Here is a 13,736-nt window from a genome sequence, read left to right as displayed (position 1 = left end):
GATTCGAACTGCCACCTCTTTGGTTAGCAGCCATAGCACTTAACCACTACGCCACCAGGGTTTCCGCACACTACTATAATGGAATATAAACATGGATGAATTACTACAATTTTAGCTGGATGCATTCTGCCTGTAGTTTGGGGATTTATTTCTTCACTTGGGAACTAGAAATTACTATTGGTCAATTTGTTTCCTACTAAAGATATTTTTGCCCCATCATTTAAAGTAGGTTTTGGACAGTCACCTAAGAATATAAAATCAGGGACACAAGCATGAAGGATTTAATCCACGGAGATCATTTGTACGCTGGCCTCCAGATGACAAGGAAGCTTACCATGGAACGTTGACAGACTGGCATTTTGGAAAGTGGCCAGAGCACCAGAAACACTCATGGAGTCACTATCCAGGGGGACAGTGGGTTTTCAACCTGGGCTTTACTTGATATTTTGGGATCTGATTCTTAGAAACTAAAAACACTGTGAGGACCTAGAGGCAAAGGGCTGATATCAGGCGGGTAGCTGGAGGGCTCCACTCATCTTTGGAAACAGAAGGAACGGGGTAAGGATGAGCATGAAAGCAGGATCCCCTACTGAGGCTGATGAAGCGGAGTCCTGAGGGTTGGTGTGGCCACCCCCAGGGATGTGGAGTGGCTTGTGAGGACTGAGGGACCAAGCGATAACCATAAACGTGCAGTGGCACCAGCCATGTGCTCATGTTCTCTCTCTGGCAGTCCCCAGCCACCTAGGCTGAGTAATAGGGAAGGCTGACCACTGCTGCCCTGGGAGGAGGACCTGGCTGCCCAGCGGAGCAGAGGGCAGGGATGTGAGGTGACTGTTAAAGCATCGCAGGTGGGCACACATCCAGGTGAGACCCACATTGGATAGACCAGGAACAGAGGAGTAGGAAGAAATGGTAGACTGAGGGGCCTGGAGGTCCTCATGGGGCTAAGAAGGAGGATGATGGCAGTGAGGACCCCTTGACACCGCCTCAGCACTGTCTGGTGGGAGCAGCTGGCCTGCATCTCTAGGTACACAGTCCCGCATCACCACTAACAGTGGAACTGCTTCTATAATAAAGAAGGAGGATATGGCTTTTTTTCTCTTCTGATATTTTAAGTTGACTGTTTTTTCCTGCAGATATTCCCTAGGTGTGACATGACAAAGATTCTATAGAATGGAGTTGATGAACAAAAGGCATAAAGGTGGTGTGAGAAGGGAGGAGGGATAGAGCAAAGGATCAGCGTAGTAAAAGATCATACAGTGCTTAACGGTCATGGTGATCTGGCTCCAAATCACGTCTCTGACCTCATCTCCTCTCTTCCTCACTTGGCTCCAGCTATGCTGGCCTCCTTGCTAGCCCTCAAACACACCAGCCACGCTCCTGCCTCAAGGCCTTTGTACTTGCTTTCCCTCTGCCTTGAAGATTCTTCCCACGCATGGCTCACGCCTCCTTCAGCCCAAATATCACCTCAGTGAGGTCTTCTCCAAGGCCCCTTATTTAAAACTGCCACTACTCCCTTTTCCTGCTTTATTTTTCTATATGGCATTTATTACCATCTGACACGCCATTTTATTTAATGCCATCTCCTTCCTCTCCTCCCACCACCACCATGAGATTTTTAAATTTGCTTTGTTCATCCTTTTATCCCCTGTGCCTAGAACAGTGCCTAGCACCTAGTACCAAACCAGAAAAACCAAAATCCGTTGCCATAGAATCAATTCCAGCTCCTAGCAACCCTATAGGACAGAGCGGAATTACCCCACAGGGCTTCCAAGGAGTAAGTGGTGGATTCAAACTGCCTTTTTGGTTAGCAGTCGAGCTCTCAGCCGCTACACCATCAGCACACAGTAGGTGTCAATATATGCCTGTTGAATGAATGGAAGGAAGAGAGATGGGGAAAATGGCACTGGAGTTAGACTTGAAACTAATCATGGAACCTCAACAGTCTGATCTAAAGGCGTGGGGGATGGTTTCCAAAAGAAATGATCAGATACCATCCGAGGCCTGCTCTTTTGCTCCCAAGAACTCCCTAAAGGTCCCCCCCGCCTCCACAGTGTACAGATTCTTAAATCTTAGTTCATTAAAGGACTGGGTCTAGAACTTCCTAGTTGCATAAAAGTGAGGGATGTTCTAAGACTGCCTTAAAATGAGAGCCAGGATCAGCCAAGTGCCCACCTATGCCTGGGAGAGGATGAGCCCTGTATTAGTTTCCTGTGGCTGCTATAACAAATCACCACCATCTCAGTGGCTTAAAACAAAACACATTTATCCTCTTACAGTTCTGAAGGTCCCAAGTCCAAACTCAGTTTCACTGGGCTAAGATTAAGGTGTCACCAGGGCCACACTTCCTCCAGAGGCTCTAGGGGAGAATCTGTTTCCTTGCCTTTTCCAGTTCCTAGAGCTATCGTCCTTGCATTCTGTGGCCCCTTCCTCCACCTTCAAAGCCAGCAGAGTAGCATCTTGCCTCAATGGTCACACTGTCTTCTTCTTCTGTGTCAAGTTTCCCTCTTACAAAGACATTTGTGACTGCATTGAGGGCCTACCTGGCTAATCCAAAATAATCTCCCTCATCTCAAAATCCTTAGCTTAATCACTTCTGCAAAGTCCATTTTACCATATACAGTAACATTCACAGGTTCCAGGGGGTTTTTTAGGGGGTTAGGGCCTGGATGTCTTTGGGGGCCATTACTCAGCCTACCACCAAGGAAGACAAACTTCAACAGTTTGGAAGAGATACAGTTCAGTTCCTAGGCCACACGAGAGTCGGATCGGGAGTCTTCGCAGCATCCCTGGGCCAGGGTCTTTCTTTTGCTGTAATTGCTTGCTACTAATAGGGAGAGTGGAGTGATTTTTTGGAACTGAGCATTTTGGCCCTTGGAAGACCTCTTTAGAAGGGAGGGGCAGTTTTCTCTTCTCCAACCTGATGCCCCCAGTGGCCACTTCTAACACCAACTGCTCAGGAGTCCATCCCAGGCTACATGTACTGAGGGTCAAGGGGAACCCATCAGGATTGCTGGACTGTCCTGAAGGCTTTTATAGGAGAAGGAGCCACAAAGGAATGGCCTGGGCCAGACGAACAAACTCTAGATCAGAGATAGCAGATAAGCTCCCTCTCATGGGCCAACTGGCAGAGCTGCCTGGGATGGAGGATTCTGAGGACTCATCTGGGCTTGGAGAGGAAGAGTGCTGTCATTACAGTGCCAAGATCACCTGGTAATGTCCAACACCAGGAATGGACAGGTTAACTGTAGTGCACATGCCACAAGTTACCAACTCTGTTCTCAATGGCACTCTGAAAGCTGTAGGACACTAAAAGACTTGGAAAGCAGAGCTTGAGAGGCACAAACACTCCAGGAGATGTGCACCTTGGACACTTCCTATCTATGGTTTCTTACCTGGCTGGGACATGCTGTTAATTATGAACCATTTTACTCCTCTCCAAAGCCCTCAAGGATCCCAGTAAGGTAACTGAGGCGGGTAATGTTCACCAGGGACCCAGCTGGGCAGCAATATCTAGTAGAAAAGTGATTGAACAATTGGTTCTCACTAGGGGTGATTTTGCTTCCCAGGGGACATCTGGCAATGTCTGGAGACATTCTTGGTTGTCACAACTGGGGAGATGGTTGCTACTGGCATGTAGGGGGTAAAAGCCAAGGATGTTGCTAAATATCCTACCAAACACAGACAGCTCCCCCACCAACAAAGAATTATCTAGCCCCAAATGTCAATCATGCTGGGGCTAAGGATCCGTTTGCTAGAGTAAATGGAACTGGAGGTAAAGACAGTGAGAGTCACAAACAAGAAACTGTCTTAGGCAATTAAGGGAAACTGGGAAAACCAACCTTGCCTGTTTAGAAAGGGAACGAGGAGTAGAGCTATGTGTTTTGGCAAATTCAACGTCGGTGAATAAGCTTGTTTGTGAGGAGACAGTGGGCCCACATAGCTCTGGGTATGCAGAGAGGCCTGCTCAGCTAATGCTGCCGACTGGAAGAGCAAAGCTGGCTTGTACTTCCATCATAGTAGCAGCTAAGTAACTCTGTGCCTCTGAGGCCACAAGCTGTGGATGAGGAAAGTGCCAAAAGCAACGATCAGAAGATAAGGGTCAAAGGATCACAGCAGACCACAAACAAAAGCAATAAAAATCAGTTTTCAGATATGTATTTCTATATAACGATACAGGAGGAATTTAAGTACAAGGCAATTTTCCCAGGACACCTAAGAGCCTCTCCCTTCAGTTGCTATTAGCTGTGGAGAATTCAGTAATGACTTTCAAGAGAGCTGCTGACAAGATTGGTGGAAGTTAGGCTTTAAAGACTGGGTTCTTTGGACTTGAAAGAAAAACAGGGGGTTGCCGCCACGCACTGCTCTGAACACCAAGAGCTGTTTAACTGCAGATGGGGACTCCCCAACCTGAGGCTGGGCTCCCAGGGCCATCCAGTCAGGGAAGGGCAGCCTTCACCTGGTTCAGAAAATCATTTCTCCCTGAGCTCACCAACTCAGAACCTAGCTCAGCAGGAAGGGACAAGCCAGCATTTATTGAGGTTCACGTTAATCACTAACAGAGAAGAAACGAAGGCGCAGAACATTAAGTCACAAACGCATGGTCACACCCAGGTCTGCCCAACACCAAATTTCCGTAGGCTCTTCCCATGGCCTCTTCACAGACAATGGAAGAGCTGCAGAGAAAGGGCAAGGACACTAGGTGTTAACACCCAGAAGCCAGGGCCTCTGGGAACCACAGGATGAGCCAGCTCTGCGAGCACTTCATCCTATACAGGGTCTTCTCTCAGCCTCCTTAAGTAGTTCTCCAGACTTGTCCTCCTTCAAATTAATTTTCTTTGCTCTCTTCCTCTCTTGGTATTCCCCTCTCTGTCCCTCTCCCTGCGATTCTCTTAATTTGTCATTCCCTCTCCTCTTCTCACTTAATGGTCTATGATACTGATAGAAACACTGTTAGTGGGGGTAGATGAAGTTTTATCTTTTTTTAATTGTACTTTAGATGAAGTTTTACAGAGCAAATTAGTTTCTCATTAAACAATTAATGCACATATTGTTTTTGTGACATTGGTTGCCAACCCCACAACATGTCAACACTCTCCCTTCTCAGCCCTGGGTTGAAACCAGCTTTCCTGTCCCCTCCTGCCTTCTCGTCCCTCCCCCTGGGCTGGTGTGCCCATTTAGTCTTGTTTTGTTTTATGGATCTGTCTACTCTTTGGCTAAAGGGTGAACCTCAGGAGTGACTTCAGCACTGAGTTAAAAGGGTGTCCAGGGGCCATACTCTCAGGGTGGAGCTTTAGCTTTTTATTTTTTAATAGCTTGTGTTTAAGTTTCTATGTGTCCTGACAATAAAACCTAAATTTAGTTGCCTTCTAACTTTCTGAATCCTCCAATTACTCTCTCCCGTGAATCAAGAGCCCTAAATGGGTGGGGGCGGGAGTTACTCCATCCATGCCTGGGTACTTAATCTGTGTGGCTAATTAAAAGTAATACGCTTAATCGCAACCAGAAGAACTCAGATTTAATATGAAGAATTTTCTCACATTTAGACCACTGTAGCTGTCTCCCACCCAACATCTCTACCTCCATACAATCTACCTTTTTGTAATACTGTGTTAGTGTCAGTCCTTGCTCCAGAACCATCAATGGCTCCCTGCTGCCCAAGGACCGAGTACGAACTCCTTCACCGGCATTCAATGGTCTCTATCAACTACTAGAAATTTCCTAACAGTGGTTTCTAGAAGTGGGTATTGTGAGGAGGTATACTTTTCCCCTGAAATATAATATATACAGGCGAGGTATATGATCATTGTTGTTAGTTCTCACATTAAAAAAAAAAAAAAAAAAAGGCAAGAAAAAAAGAAGCTACCATCAAGTCAATTCCAACTCATGGCGACCCCATATGTGTCAGGGTAGAATGTGCTCCACAGCGTTTTCAATGGCTGATTTTTCAGAAGTGGATTGCCAGGCCTTTCTTCTAAGGTGCCTCTGGGTAGACTCAAACTGCCAACTCAAGCCAAGCATGTTAACCATTTGGCATCACCCAGGGGCTCCAATATCTCACATCAAAACCCAAACCCGTTGCCATCAAGTTCATTCCAACTCATAGCGACCCTATAAGACAGAGTAGAACTGCCCCATAGGGTTTCCAAGGAGCAGGTGGTGGATCCGAACTGCTGACCTTTTGGTTAGCAGCCAAGTTCTTAACCACTGCACCACCAGGGCTCCATATCTCACGTAGGCAATAATAAAAAGAAGTAATAGCTGGTCTCTGAGGAGGGCCTTGCCCATCAATGAACCAAGCTGACTAAATGTCCTCCTCTTCATTTTCTTCTCTGTAAGGACTAAAAAGAACCTCACTAAATACTGCTTTGTCCCTTATTGCTGAGCTGGGCTCTAAGGGAGAAATACTTTCTGAACCAGATGAAGGTTGCCCTTCCCTGACTTAGAGTGTATGAATGGCCCTGGGAGCCCAGCCTCAGGATGGGGGTCCTCATCGCCCATTACACAGCTCTTCATGTTCAGGTCAGTGCATTACGGCATCCCTTCTTTTTCTTTCAAATCCAAAAATCCCAGCCTTCAAAGCTTAACTTTCCGATTGGGTTCCACACCCCTGGGGTGTGGAAGTGGGAGCCAAGAACCATGTCAGAAACATCTGTCACAGCACCTAGTCCACAAAAGTGCCTCATATGGGAAAGACTAAAATGGCAACTATCACAGCTTTTTGAGATTAACACTCAACAATCCAATAAAGCTATAGCCTCACTTTTGCCAGTGGAAACTAGGAAAGAAAACTAGCTGGGACTAGAAGCTCAAAGCTAAGGGATGAACTGGACAACTGGCCCCGGACATGTACAACTGCTGTCACTGTGGCAAGCTTCTGCTGAAACAAACTTCAAAGCAAATCAACTCAACTCATTAGCTCTCCCTGCTCAGGGAAAACTTCTACCTCCTTCCCTCTCAGGGAACCTCAGAGCCCTTCAACCCCCCTTCTTCCTCCCTCACGTTTCCTTCAGAGGAAAGGACTTGGTATGGGTTTGGGAACAGGAGAGGCCCCTACCCAAGGCCTTCCTGAAAGAGCCACAAACAACCTGACCTGCACAGACTGACAGACACATGGGCTCAGCACCCTGTTTGACAACAGGAAAACCCACAGGGTGTTAAAGAAGGGAAAGGGAAGTGAAGCTCATAAACAGCTGCTAGAACCACTGAACTTCAGAGATTCAAACAAATCAGACAGGAGCCCCACGTTTCCCCTGCCCCCCAGCAGGGACCCCATCACAGCCCAGCCTCCCAAGCAGTGGGTACAATGAACATCACATTCCCTGGAGCTCCCCTTCTGGGAGTTTATAAAACCTGCCAGGCATCCTGAGAACAAACAGGGACACAGCAATGGGAAGCCCAGCGCATTGTTCGGATGCTGGTGGAGACCCACTGCCCCAGTAGAAATGGAGCTCCCCCACATGCCGCCAACCACAGACCTGTGAAGCAGGGGCTGTATCTGCTTCTTATTACCATCAGTTCCCAAGTACCTAGTACTGTGCCTGGCAAAACACTTGCTCCATAAATGATAGGGAACAATGGACACCATCTTTGTGGCCTGGCACCCCAGGCACCCAGATGGGCAAAGAAGAAAGTTTATTCATTTACTCACTCAACAAATAACTTATTTGTTCAGCGACTCCTCTGCACCAGGCACTGTCCTAGACACAACAGGAAACCAAGTAAGTCCCTGACCTTGTGGAGTTTGTATTTTAGTGGGTGCAAAGGAGAAAATCTTCATGCTCCCCACAAACTACTTAAGCCATGTTGGTTGTTATTGCTGGGTACCGTCAAGGCAATTCTGACTCATAGTAACCTTATATAACAGAGTAGAACTGCCCCATAGGGTTTTCTAGGCTGTAATCTTTATGGGAGCAGATCACCAGGTCTTTCTCCCACAGAGCTGCTGGATGGGTTCAAAATACCAACCTTTCAGTTAGCAGCTGAGCACATAACAACTGCACCACCTAACCACAAAACAAAACAACAAAAAAAAAACCTGTTGCAATCGAGTTGATTCTGACTCAGTGAACCCATAGGACAGAGGAGAGCTGCCCATAGGGTTTCCAAGGCCATAATCTTTACAGAAGCAGACCACCACATCTTTCTCCCGTGGAGTGGCTGGTGGGTTCAAACCACTGACCTTTCCATTAGCAGCCAAGTACTTAACCATTGTACCACCAGGGCCCCAACTCAAGCCACAGACAATAATAATTACTTAATAAGCCTACTATGTGTAAGCACTGGGTAGTAGATGCTTTGACAGGCACTGGGATCTGGGGCTCAGCCCCCGTGAAATTATTTCATCTCCTAGGCCAGGATCCTAAATCTGGGATGTATCAGTCAGTTGTGGGAGGCCCCTGAGTAAGGGAAATGGGATTACCTCTTTCGTGTTTCTGTCCTCATCTGTCGGTGAGCAGAAGCCACTGTGTGAGTGCCACGTGCATGCCCAAACCACCACACAATGCTGTGGAATAGAAAGAAACCCCAAATCTTCAGCTGAGAGGCTCCAGGGGTCAGAAAAGCAGCTCCAGTAAGTTATACTTAAACACCAGGGCTCAGAGTCCTCCCAAGGCAAACTGCTCCACCCCTGTCCCTTATATACACACACCCTAAGATGTTGTTATTCCGAGCTGAGTCAGCAAATATTTCCCAATCCTGGAAGGAGCCTACTCACTACCAAGTAAGCAGACATCAGCTTTATTGATTTTACCAAGGTGGGGCAGAAGGAGCTGGCAAGGTGAGGAAGGAGCTGGGGGCCATCACCTCCCATGGGTTCGTTGTAGTTAGGTGACATCAAGTTGGTTCTGACTCATAGTGACCCTACGTACAACAGAACAAAAAGCTGCCCGGTCCTGCGCCATCCTCACAATCATTGCTATCTATGTTTGAGCCCATTGTTGCAGCCACTGTGTCATTCCATCTCACTGAGGGTCTTCTTCTTTTTCACTGACCCTCTACTTTACCAAGCATGATGTCCTTCTCCAGGGACTAGACCCTCTTGATAACATGTCCAAAGTATATAAGACGAAGTTTCACCATCCTCGATTCTAAGGAGCGTTCTGGTTGTACCTCTTCCAGGACAGATTTGTTTGTTGTTCTGGCAGTCCATGGTATATTCAATATCCTTCGCCGATACCATAATTCAAAGGCATCAATTCTTCTTCGGTCTTCCTTATTCATTGTCCAGCTTTTGCACGCATATGAAGCAACTGAAATACCATGACCTGGGCCAGGCACACCTTAGTCCTCAAGGTGACATCTTTGCTTTCTAACACTGTAAAAAGGTCTTTTGCGGCAGATTTGCCCAGTGCAGTATGTTGCTTGATTTCTTGACTGCTGCTTCCCGTGGGTGGCAGCTCATAAATGGAGACGCCCTGAGTCATGCTTGATTCCTTAACCAAAGCCCCATGGATACAGGACCAAAGTCACATCCTCATCACCAGCCTGCTGAGTTATGATGGCCAGGAGCCAGCTGCCAGCGAAGAAGACCCACGTGTCTGAAACCTGATGCAAGGGGCCATTTCCTCCATGCCAGGCTCACGCCAAGTGCCCGGCTCTCCTCTGCCACCCTGGAACCTGGCTCCAAACACAGAGAAAAAATGCTCAGGGGCACCAAGCCATCTCCAAGAAGCACTGGGCAATCTGGGACAACATGTCACAGACAAAGGGCATTATGCACAGGGACTCTGACATGATATAAGCAAGGGCCTAGCTGGACAAAGTATGCAGAGATGCTGGCTGGGGAGAAAGAAGGTGTTTCCAGTGTGGCCAATGGTGGGTAGAGGAGCTGGCATTTCCGGGCCTTACAGAAGCAGTTCAGCCTTCCAGCCTGCAGGGAGTGCCAGGGAGGTGGGCCTTGGCAACAGAATGCAGCTGAAGCCCTTAGAAGTCACAAGTTCAACTCTTCCTGAAAGAAGCGCTGCAGTGTCCAAGGACATACCAGGAGCCTCAGGCGCTGAGGACGGCTTGCACAACAGCCAGGACAGCTGTGTTCTGTCCAAAGCAGAGCGCTACTAGCTTCCCAGGCCAGCACCCAACACTGGCTCTCCTTTTACCAGGCCCTCATGGAAGGGCTCTGAGGGACCACAGGTGGGGTTGGAAGACTGATTCAGGGCAATTCTTCCTGAGTGGGCTAAGGCATACAGCATAGAGAGGAAAAAAGCAGTTGGTGGAGAGACAAGGAGAAAGGTAGCCAAGCAAAAGAGTTCTCAGTTCATTAAACTAGGGAGCTGAAGGATTTCACCGTCTGTAGAATAATGTCAGGGGCCTGTCCAGCCACACCTTTGAAACAGAGAGGCGGGCTGACCCAGGTGTTGCAAAAATCACTGAATGGGAACTTGATAATGGATAATCACAACTATGCACTCAGAAGGTGATGGAGTGCACAAACTACAAGAAGCTATCTGGCCAGGGTTGCTGGTACCCAAGCTGCTCCAAATGGACGGGCTTGTCTTCTTCTCAAGACCTTCTCTTCTCACCTGCCACCTTGGCTAACAAACAAAGACAGAGGAGCAGCAAACTGTTCAAAAGAATCAGGTAAAGTCTTTGGAAGCCAGAGATTGGACTAAATTACTTGACTTCAACCTCATTAGAATAACCCACCAAAACTCCGGGAGGCTGTTTTTCATAGGAACAAGGGACCCTTCAGGCCTATTCTGTCTAAATCTTCCCCAAGTGCTATGTAAGAAAGGGTTCAGGGGCCAGTGGAGAAGTGGATTGGCTCTGTCATCCACAATCCCACTCCTTTCACAGAAGAGGGTCAGTGCACAAGAGAATTCCAGACTTTAATGTCTGGTCTAGCTGGTTCCCTTGGCTCTCCAGCGCAGCTCCCGGAGGTGGCCAATTCTGTGTCCAATTCTGGTTCAAAACCAGAAAGCACGATCCTCAAAAGAGGAGACCTAGAAACACGGAGCCAGGTGAAACAACAGGCCTTCATTTCTAAATGTGAGAGTGAGTCACGCTTTCAGAACCCTCCTGGATCAGATTGGGTGGAAACAGTGGCTATGTTATTTCCTAAAGAACTCTCTAGGGGACCAATGCAGGATAAAGGATCGTGAATTGAAGGCATGGGAAAAGAACTTTCTGACAAGCAAGAAGGTTAAACACCCAAACACTCCATAAAAGTGGTGGTCACTCTAGCCCCAGGAGGATGATCTATGTGACTGGAAGCAGACAATTCAAGTTCCTGATATGGTCTAAATAATGCAATCCCACAACCTGCCCAGGCAGATATCAACCTGACACCCCATGTTATACCTGGGCAAAGGGAAGAGAACATCGCAAAGGGAAGAGAACATCAGGTTGGGCCTCTCTCTTGGCTCCACAGGGAATTAAGCTCCCATGGAAAAGAAAGGGAGAAGGGTCTCCAAGAGAAACTACTCAGTGACTGACATGAGAGGCCCTGGCACATTTAGTCAGTCAGGGGATATGGGAGGGAAGATCAGCAGCTGGTTTCAAGCCACGAACAATAAAAGGGACATATGCTGGCCAGCCCCAGGCTATGGGGACAGCAATCTATTTCAAAACCCAAACAGAAAAAAAATGTTCTGGAGCCAATACAGAGGAAAAAACGTTGAAGACCTCAGGCATTCTCTGGGGCATACCTTGCAGAGACTTCCCTCAGCTTTTTGGGATTGGGTATGGGAGGGGGAGATGAGAAGCAGGGCAGAAGTAGGCTGGGGTATCATGATTGAAATGTGTTTGATACTTACAGAGTGAAAAGGCACAGAGCCCTGTTATGAGGAAGGGGAAAAGAGTTGGAAGAGGCCTCCAGCTACCGCTGGTATACACCCAACTCAGCGGCCAGTCTCCCCAAGGGTTCCTGGAAATCCACAGGCCCATAAAGGAGAGCTATTAAAGCCGAGATCTGAAGAACTACAAATTGGGCATCATCCCTGATGCAATACTCCAGCAAGTTCTCCCACACAGACAAACCTGCTATTTACCTCAGACATTCAGCCACTAGCCTCAATCAGGGGCTGAGGACTCCCACTCCACCCTATGGGTATGTCAACTGTAGGTCACGGGACAGCAGGGTAGTGTATGGAGCTAATGTTTCTCCCTGAAGCAGAGGCAAGAAATTGGGAGAGAAGAGGAGGTGGGCTACAGGAACACAGGGAACAGGGGCTCAAATGAGGGAAATCAGAGAGAGGACAAAAAAGCAGGGCCTCCGGAGGGAGCCAGGATAGAAAGAGCTTAGGTAGACAGGGATTGCAGGCAGGGGCTGGAAAAGCCTAATAACACCTGGGAAAAGACGATGGGAAGAAGAGCCAGAGGCAATGGGAGAAGGGGCAAACAGGGATGCGAAAAGAGCAAAGACTGAGCCGGCAGGGATGGGAGGACCAAGACAGGAGACAAGGGAGTGGGGCAGAGGGGCACAGAGGAGAGGACCCCCAAGAAGAGCCTAGGCAGAGGTGGGAGAGATAGAGCTCTGGCCCAGGGATTTGCCGACACCAGAGCAGGGGTGAAGGGAAAGAGTCAGAGGCAGGAGTGAGGAATGGGAAAGGACTCCGGGTCCCGGGACAGGGCTCTCAGTGCACAGAAGTGGGAGACGGAGCCACCACGAGGCCCAAGAAGGGACAGAGTCGGGTGAAGGAGGCCGGGGCTTCAGGCTCAAACAGCGATGGAGACCCAAGGGCTGGGGGCGCAGGGGCAGCACAGATGCCACCAAACGGCCGCAGACCTGCCGAGCCGGAGCGCGGGGAAGCGGCCGCAGCGCGGTCCACCGACCCAGATAGCTCCCCACACCCCCCGCTGGGCCTTGCGCCCGAGCCGCGATTGCAGCCTGGGTCCCGGCCTGCCGCTTCCCTCCGCCGCCTGCCCGCACGTCTTCCTCGGCCCGGACTGACCTGTCCCGGCCACCTCCAGTGCCGCTGCCGCAATCCCGCACGCTCCGCAGGATCCCCTGGTTATTGCCAAAACTTTTCCCATTAATCCCCAGCTCCGCTGTGGCCGCAGCGTCACCGGGAGCGCGGCCCGGCCCCGCCCCCATCGGCGTGATGTCACCGCGCAGCTCGACCCTCCCTCTTCACGCCCCTTTCCGCCCCAGCCGCCGCCAATTACTGCGCTTTCTGGCGACTAAACTGACTCTGCGACTCCGCCCACCACACGCTGCCTGGGCGTGCCTGCAGCGCCCCCTGGTGCACGGTGCGGAAGCAGCCGGCTGAGGAAGGAACTGGCGAGGAGCAGGAGAGCTCCCGCGGCCGGTGAAACAAGTCGGTCAGGTATCACAAAACGGAATTTAAAGTTGGAAGGGAATTTAGAGGCCATGTAGTCCTACCTCCTTATCCTTCCAGTGGAGAAACTTAGTCCCAGAGAGGATGCGTGACTTGCTGTAAGAAGCAATGCTGAGGCTAGAACCCGGGTCTCTATCTTAATCCAGTGCTCTGTCCACTGGAGGAGACCGTGCTACCTGTAATTTTGGTGAAACGACTTTCCTTCTTTGAGAGACTTTTGCAACTGGAAGCTTCTGGTCCTGGAGTTTTTACCTGTCTTCCTTCGTGCTTATGTATTATGCTCTCCCACCTAGATGAGGAGTATCCTCCCGACTGTTGTAGGAAATTTTCAATTTTTTTTTAAGTTTATATACACATCACTTTACTAATTAAAGTTAAGTACTCCAAACATTTAGTAGAGTATAGCAACAAAGAGAACAAACAGTCGCGTACCCCCACCCAGCTTTTGTTCTCACTTTT

General features: G+C 49.0%; 1 protein-coding gene across 18 annotated transcripts in view; it reads right to left on the bottom strand.

Annotated features, from left to right (window-relative positions):
- Positions 1-13,037, bottom strand: part of PPARD (peroxisome proliferator activated receptor delta) — a 79,655-nt gene extending 66,618 nt beyond the window's left edge. For 8 of the 18 annotated variants that reach the window (XM_064284969.1, XM_064285016.1, XM_064284975.1 and 5 more), the window contains exons 1-2: positions 12,891-13,037; positions 8,423-8,506 (exon numbers count right to left, since the gene is read on the bottom strand). The gene's annotated coding sequence lies outside the window, so the exon portion shown is untranslated. The remainder of the gene's footprint in view (positions 1-8,422; positions 8,507-12,890) is intronic. The other 10 variants (XM_023540141.2, XM_023540142.2, XM_023540144.2 and 7 more) reach the window with 4 other exon arrangements.
- Between the last annotated feature and the right edge of the window lie 699 nt (positions 13,038-13,736).

The sequence above is a fragment of the Loxodonta africana genome, chromosome 1 (assembly GCF_030014295.1).
Source record: "Loxodonta africana isolate mLoxAfr1 chromosome 1, mLoxAfr1.hap2, whole genome shotgun sequence".
Lineage (NCBI taxonomy): Eukaryota > Metazoa > Chordata > Mammalia > Proboscidea > Elephantidae > Loxodonta > Loxodonta africana.
This window is presented reverse-complemented; position numbering and strand designations above follow the sequence as displayed.